Here is a 6,000-nt window from a genome sequence, read left to right as displayed (position 1 = left end):
AAAGAGAAGGTCTCACAAAACATAACGAGAGTTTATGTTACAGAGCACTTTGCACGCAGATCCACACCAACCCATGTGGAGATTCTGAGGTCACTCCTTCATGGGGATGTCGTGGTGTGGCACATGAGGCTGGATTTATATCAGTTTTCCTCTTCTGTTGTGTACAAGCACTGTTTTACAGGAACCTTTCATAAGATTTGTTTTATCTTTCTCCAAGGCGATTTACCACGGCAATGGGGGAGGGCTTAACTTTCAGGCTGCAGTTCTGCCCGTATCCTTGCTCTAATAATGACAGTAATGCAAACTGTCACTTCCCTTTACCCCAAAGGCAGCTGACTTTTTACAACCTGACACCAGGTTTGCAGCTTAGAATGCAACTGCAGTCATTTAAACAAGTGATGAGAAACGCAGCAGAGCATCATTGAGGCACCAGGAGCATATGCAGCTATTATTGGCCCTTCGGTGATCATAAGATGCACCTTACCAGTATGTTATGTATCCGCAGCATCCTTAAGACGTAGCTCCCACTTCAGCTGACCTTCATGTCCCACTTCAGCTAACCACCAGGAGAATGCTGTAGTCAGAGGATCTGGTAGCAGTTTCAAGGTCAAATTGTGTTTATTGCTTAATGTCCTTGTGCTTGATATACTGTGGAGAATTTTGATATAACAGGTTGGTGTTTTTCTCCTTCTTATGGAGCAAAAATGTGCAGAAACTTGTAACATCACTTAGCATGTTCATGTTCAGCTACATGGATGCTGTGCCACGAGGAGTTGTCACAGTCTGATACCCCCTATGCTTTCTCCTCCTGCTGCCATCACCGTATACACATTCCCTGCCTTTCACTGTGGGCTGGAGGCTGCTTTAAATCCACCCCCTTTGCCCTGCACTCCTTTTCTGGGGAAAGCCCCATAACCTGTGAACATTACTTCCCTTCATTTAGCCTCTGCTGTAATACTCTGCTAGAAAGACAGTCTTCCTCATCTGTCATCCCATGGTCCCTGCATCCTTCGCTCCTCCAGCCCCACTCACTCCCATCTGACAGTCCCCATGGCTTGCTGCATGCTGTCACAGGCAAAGGGAAGACACTTTTCTCTACCACACCATTTCCCTGTGCTGATGACTCATCCTTGCTGTGATTTCTTGAAGAAGCAAGTTAATAACATCAATTAAGTAAGGAAAAAAAAAAAAAAAAGAGAGAGAGAGAAAACAAAACAAAACAGTCAGTCCTTCCAGCTTTCTCAGCTGCTTCCTTTTTATTTGGATCTGCAGGCTCCACGAGGCATCTCAATTTGTGTGCTGAACCGCATCAAGCACTGGAGCCACTTTCCTGATGACAGAAACGCCCTGCTCTGCTGGCCAGCGCTGTCTGCACACATGGGACATGAGGTACTGTGCAGGACACTTTATCTATGTCCCTAGAGGAAAAGAATCAGGCAGGTATGCAGCACTGGCTCCTCAACAGCAGAGGCAGAGCCAAGGGAGCAGAGTCTGCTGTGGGCAGCAAGATGAGTCTTCAGCTGTGCACCCAGCCAAGTGGCCAGGTAGTAACTGAGGCCAGACTTCTCCCCGAGGAAGCCTGGTACCAGCCAGGGGTCCGTACAGGAAAGCCTTTCACTGCTCGGCCTCAATCAGATATGGGTGGGACTTGGCATCTGCCCGGAGGCAACTCTTGGCCTCCCGATGCCAAGGCTGTCCTAGGTGGTAGCCAGGGTCTAGAAGCTGTGCTCTAAAAGGTTATTGCAGCAGTGTTACTGGTGTTATACCTATGTGGGATGGGGGAGCAGGTATGCTCACATCTCTTTTAGAAGTAGATGAAATAGCAGCGCTCTTTCTCAACAGATTTTTTCCCCTACAAGCTGGGAACTTCAGCAGCTTCTTTTAGCCCTTTTAAATTATAGTTTCTTTCTATGGTTCAGAAAGTTCCTGCTTTTCCAGAAGAATGATAATGGTTCCATGATACACTGTTCTTGTAGCACAGCCTTCCTAAAAATACCACTGGAAAAGACAGTTTTCAAATAGAAAGCCCCCCTGTCCCACCCAAACCAGAGCCCGCAGCTTGTGGGTTTGCTTCATATGTTCAGGATCCACCCAATGTGCCTCAAATATAATTTTTGTATGTTCTCAATTAGTGGCCTACCAAATGTCTGGGAAAGGCCATTTTGGTCTTCAGCCCAACAATCTAATGCAATACCTTTCTTCTTAAAAATAAATCAAAATAATGTTTGTAATTTTGGCCACTCTCAGCTTGTAGAACACAGGAAGTAATAGAAAACATCTCTTAACTACCATGCATGTTTTATGGCATATAATTCTGACTGTGGCAGGGAAATTTGTCTTCCTGCTATCGTTCATTTCATTTATACTAGACCTGTGTAAACTTGAACTTCTGTGATACACGATTCAATCTCATTTGAGTTTCAGGGACAGTGGCAAACAGAAGCAGGAAGAATACCTGAAGACCATCCCTCACTTCGCCTGTCTCTGGTACAATGCGCTCGTTTGGGCTGTCAGATGAAACCAATAGCCATCCTTTAGACTTCTCTGGACTTTCTCTTTGAGAAAACAGAGGTCATACAACACTGAATGCTGATCATTCAAGTTTCATCCTGCAAGCCAGTACAGACCAATGATGTTTACTGGGTCAGCTTCTCATCATTCCCAAATATCTAACTGCACAGGCAGCAAAAGAAGCAAGCTGATGTTCTCCCACCATCCTCGCACATGATGGGGCACTAATATTTACACAAATCCAACACCATATGACTTATCACCAGCTGTTACACATATGCTGTTACACATACAGACTGCTAGTTACGTTACTCCTGGTTTCACTCCGGATTTGCATTGGTCCTTGGTACTTTTAAGCCTTCAGTGGTAGGTGGATCCCCACGGCATCTCCACCCTCAGCAGTTCTGTCTAAAGAGCAGCTGGCCCAGTTTCACCCACACAGTTCTGTGCTTCCATTGCCTCTCTTGCCATAGGCTCTCACCCAAGGTGCAAAGCCACATCTGCAGTATTTGCATGATGGCCAATGACTGCTGCCCCTTCCTTTACTTTCCCTTCACTTGCCTTTTCCTGCCTCCCTTCTCCACACATCCCTGTTGCTGGCTTCAGTCCTGAAATGACTTTCTGATAGACAAAATGTCTTTAAATCTGTAGTGTTCACTATCCTTCAACTTTTCCTTTTTAGAGCTAATCTGCCTTCATTGCCACCATATATAACTTGGAATGACAGATAATAGTGTAAGAGAGAATAATATTCTAAATACTTAAACAAATTTTATTTTATTTTTTTAATTGAAAGGTCCTTCCTGATGCTGATATTTCAGTATAACTGCTTAAGCAACTGTTTTTCCTTAGAAGATCTGAAATCCCAATTGATCAGAGAAATGAAAACAGAGAAAAGGCTTTCCTCTTGCCATGGAGGATTTGATTGTGTCCTCACATATATTTAGTGTAGTGACTTATCCCTGCAAAGCCCAAAAAGAGAACAAATGGTATGCGCTGCTTATGAATAGTATAGTAGCATGATTGCAAAATTTACAGGAACACCAGCTTTATTTCTGTGTGTTATTAGTCTTTATAACTAGCAAGCTGTTAAGAATTAGTTCATCATCTTTTTCTTTACACCACATTTATGCCCTTATGTTAAAATCACATCTGAATGGACAGCTGTGAGATCAAACTAATTATTTGAAATTAAACTGAGTTTTCAGATAAAAATACAAAAGTGATGACTCTGTAAAGAGAAGTTCCTCACCTGAAAGTCACCTTTAGCCTTAAGTCACAACTTGCACTGCAAACTCTTGGGACCAAGCTCAGCTGAGGTGAAGAAATGTGTCAGGGGAGTGTTTTGTGGTACTGCATGAACATATGGATGCAGTAAAAGTGGCCAGGCACCGTGCTGTGGATTTGCTGTGTGACTCTGAGCATATCAGTGCAGGCTCTGATCTTCAGAGGACATTGGGGAGAACCAGAGCACAGATCTTTTACAATAGTAAAAGGATTGCATGTAGATGTATATAAAATCCATTGTATGTAAATAGAACTCTTTTTAGACTGATAAACATGGAGTAAAAATTGGCAAGCAGTCAGACATGTGAGCACATCTTCCTCCTCCATTAGCCCACAGTCTTGGTCTTGCTTGCAATTTTAGACCATCCTTTCTCCAGTCCCACCACTGATCTATACAGAAATTAATTTGAATGTGTGGTATTCTGTGGAAGACTGCAACTTAAATTTCAAGGGAATGAATGACAGTAAGGGTAGAGTTGTGGTTTATGCACTCCAGAGATGCAGGTTTATTTCTTTACAGCATCCTGTAAAGATGGACACATCACAGAGTGTGCTGCTGAGTGATTCAGCTTTCCAGCTCCTAAGATAAAGATGCTATTTCAAAGATATTGGAATATTGTAGTGGTTTGACATTTTGTGAGTTTTTAAAATGTCTCCCTTGGATTTAATTCTCCAAATTGATGGTTAAACCACAGACCTAGATAAGAAAGAGATTTGAAGTAAGAAAAACAATGTAGAGTGCATCAGAAGTTGAAACCAATTCACACAAGCCTCAGAAGAAATAAAGGGAGAAGGTAAAAATACCAATCCCATACATCCTAGAATTTTGTGATAGATCTATGAGCATTTTTAAGTCATAAAGGACTCACTGTCAAACATCTGGCACTTTGGATATTTCCTTTCATGAAAGGGCAAACGTTTTGTACAGTCTGTTTATGGTATCACAATGAGGAAACACTCAAATAGAGGTAAATAGGAAAGTTGGTACTTTGACTTTGGAGTCTTCTAAAATTCCCAGGGATTCAAGGAAAGAAGATGATCAAACAGTTTACTCTGCTGCAGTATCCTTGGCCACCTGGAATATATCACATAACAGTGTGACATTGCTCCGTATTACTTTGGTAATCCAATAAATGTGAATTCAACCCTGGGGAAATATAACTGCATAAAAATGTAATTATTGGCTTATAAAAATCATACTTTCCTCATGTCCTATTGCTTTCCCAAGAGAAATTTATTACCTTTGGGACTGAAAGCTATATGGGTGTGTGTTTCCTACATCCATCACTACAATGCATACAATCTACTGCCACTTCTCCCTGCTAGTACAAGGTGCTCGATTCTGAGGTCCCCTTACAGTAGCAACTCCAGTGAAATCAGGGTAGTTATGTCAAACAAAATCCATATGGATTTAGATGAGAATCAGAGCTATTAAAACAATTTTATTTTAGTATTATTCCTGCTCTCTACCTTACACATCGGTCCAAAATTCATCTTTCCATGGAGATACATTGGCTGTAGTAGACCTATAGCAGTTTACACTAGGTAAAGACCAGAACGTGCATCTTTAAAACTGGCAAAAAGACCTTGAGTGGAATATGTTACAAAGAACGTGCTTTCATGTGGTAAGGGTTTTTCTTCACCCTTTCAGGAATGAAGTGCAAATCAAAATCATTCAACAACCCTGAGGAGCCTTAACAAAATGATTGCTGTCACCTGTGTTGCTTGTAGGTAGATCCTAAGATTGAACAGACACTCCCTTTGCTTCATGATGGACCTTACCTGCCCTGTCCTTCAGTGGTGGAGGAGTTCTTTTTGACAGTAGTGACCCCCAGTCAAAAGAAGAAAACCAGTCTTGTCTCTCCCTTCCCAATTTATCCCCCTCTCCCCTCCCCCCCACCCCCAAAACACAAGTTTAGGGAGTGCACAGGCTAAGACACTTTTTGAGATCTGAGACACTAAGAACATCTCTGCTCGTGACACTGACGAGACTCATCTTCACCACTTGGGGGTGAATGGGTCTCAATTTTTGATTTCTTAGGTGAAAAAGCATTAAAGTTTATCACTCTGGAACAGAGTGGTAAATTATTAATGCCTCCTGTTTGGGGCATGCATGGCAAGGTGTTGGTAGCAGGGTGTGGGGCTCCTGTGTGAGGCAAGGCTGGAGCAGCCTGTGGCTGCTTCCAGGTGGCTCCAATGACC

This window comes from Anas acuta, chromosome 1 (assembly GCF_963932015.1).
Source record: "Anas acuta chromosome 1, bAnaAcu1.1, whole genome shotgun sequence".
NCBI lineage: Eukaryota > Metazoa > Chordata > Aves > Anseriformes > Anatidae > Anas > Anas acuta.
This window is presented reverse-complemented; position numbering follows the sequence as displayed.